Source organism: Oncorhynchus nerka, linkage group LG9a, assembly GCF_034236695.1.
Source record: "Oncorhynchus nerka isolate Pitt River linkage group LG9a, Oner_Uvic_2.0, whole genome shotgun sequence".
NCBI classification, from domain to species: Eukaryota; Metazoa; Chordata; class Actinopteri; order Salmoniformes; family Salmonidae; genus Oncorhynchus; species Oncorhynchus nerka.
The window spans coordinates 8,321,080-8,323,595 of NC_088404.1; positions in this window are offsets into that span (position 1 = coordinate 8,321,080).

Consider the following 2,516-nt stretch of genomic DNA (forward strand, 5'->3'; position numbering starts at 1 on the left):
TTCTCTCTGTTGTTGTTGTTTCCACCCCTCTATTAAGTTTATTAAGTATACTTTTATTGACCTCAGATGTTGGCGTGGCGACTGTGTGGTTCATTAACATGTAATATAATAACATTTCTTATGCCAGCGTCGAAACCACCCAACATTTATCCTTTTATTTGCGACACTAAAGATTGGCAATGAAAAGTAATGATGCGAGTTCTGAAGCATTATGAAGTCACTTTTTAGAACCCATTGTCTGGTGCTATTTACGGTAATGATGCGAGTTCTGAAGCATTATGAAGTCACTTTTTAGAACCCATTGTCTGGTGCTATTTACGGTAATGATGCGAGTTCTGAAGCATTATGAAGTCACTTTTTAGAACCCATTGTCTGGTGCTATTTACGGTCATTTCAGCAGACACGATCCTAACATAAGAGATGACACTTACTTAGTGGTCTCGGGTTGAAAGGGTTCCTGATTCTGGAGTAAAACTACAAAGTGTGTCTGAGCTTACTCATTGGAAACACGTCTGGGGTGCGTTCAGTTCCATTTAACGTTTGCTACATTCCGTGACGGTTTGTATAGAACAACACACGTTTTCCCCAGAAAACAAAAAAAATTTGACAACAGGAGAAACGGGAAACACGCTGGTAAGACCTGACAAAAAACACAACGAACTGGCAACAGACAAACAGAACACGCAGGTATAAATACACAGGGGATAATGGGGAAGAATATGAGACACCTAGTGGAGGGTGGAGACAAGCCGCCTGTCGTCGATACCTAGAGGTGGTCTTAAGAGGAGCGTACCGGGCTCTCTTCTTCCAGGTACGCTGACAGCTGGGGATGAACATCTGGGCCGAGGGTATGCTGACTTCTTCCTCTTGCTCAGGGAAGAGTGGAGGCTGGTAACCCAAGGAACACTCGAAGGGTTAGAGACCAGTGGCCGAGCAGGGAAGGGTGTTTTGCCAAGCAGGGCAGGGTGTTGCAGGCGTATTCCACCTTTAACCAAGACAAGATAAAAGGCGAACGGAACCAAACAGCAACACCAGGCCACTTCTTCAAAGGACTTCTGGGTGGTGCCATTCATACACAGACGTGATGCAATGAAGAGTTGTCTCCAGGTCCTGATTGGCTAGCTCCGACTGGCCGTTAGATTGGGGCGGAAACCCGGAGGACAGGCTGGATGATGACCCAATGAGGGTGCAGAACGCCTTCCAGAATCGGGACGAGAACTGAGGACCCTGATTGGAGACCATGTAGACCGGAAGTCCATGGATCCGGAAAGACGTGCTGCACCATGAGCTGGGCCGTCTCCTTGGCTGAGGGTAACTTGGAAAGGGGAATGAAATGGGAGGCTTTGGAGAACCTATCCACCACCTGATGGAGGGAAACCAGTGACAAAGTCCAGGGATATATGGGACCAGGGGCGGTGAGGAGGCCTGCCCCAGCTTGCCGCGGAGTCTTATTCTGCGCACACACAGTGCAGAACGGCGATGAACGTGGAGACATCAGGAACCATGTTGGGACACCAAAACCGCTGTCGGAGGAAAGTCAGGGTCCGTCAGGAGCCGGGATGGCAGGTAAGGTTAGAGGAATGAGCCCATTCCAGGACCAGGGACCGGGCAGAATCTGAGACAAACAAACGGTTAGCCGGGTCTGGCTGGGAACGCTGCGCCTTGCGGACCAGGCTCTCGGTACCCCAGACGAGTGTAGCTACCAGACAGGAGGTAGGGAGGATGGTCTCTGGATCAGACGGTGTAGCTGCGGAGCTATACAAGCGAGAGAGGGCATCAGGCTTCACATTATTGGACCCAGGGTGGTGGGAAATGGCCAAATTAAAATGAGAATATAACAAGAGCCCAAAAAGCCTGCCTTGAGTTAAGGTGCTTGGCGGTGCGGAGATATTACAGGTTCTTATGGTCAGTCCACCCTAAGAATGGATGTTCTGCCCCTTCTAGCTAGTTTCTCCAATCTTCCAAAGCCATCTTGACAGCAAGAAGTTCCCGATTTCTCACGTCGTAGTTCCTCTCAGCGGGATTAAGACGATGGGCAGGAAAGCGCAGGGAGGCAGCTTTTAGTCCCGGGCAGAACGCTGGAACAGGACGGCAACCCAGTCCAGTGTCTGAGACGCCGATCTCCACCGCGAACTGATGGGACGGATCCGGATAGATTCAGGTGGCGGCTGTAGTGAATCGGTGCCTGAGATTCAAAAATGCATGGTCAGCAGCTGGGGACCAGAACCTTGGGTGAGGTGAGTGCAGAGAGGGGGGAAGCCAGGGTGCTGTAGCCCCAGAGGAAGCGGCAATAGAAATGAGCAAATCCCAGGAAACATTGAAGCTGCACTCTGGATGTGGGTTCGGGCCAATCCTCCACGGCTCTCACCCTGTTAGGATCCATCTGAATGTTCCCTGCAGCGATGACGTAACCCAGAATATAGATAGTGGAGCGATGGAACTCACATTTCACAGCTTTAACAAACAACTAGTTCCCCTGGGAGACGCTGAAGGACTTGTCGGACGTGTTCCTGAAC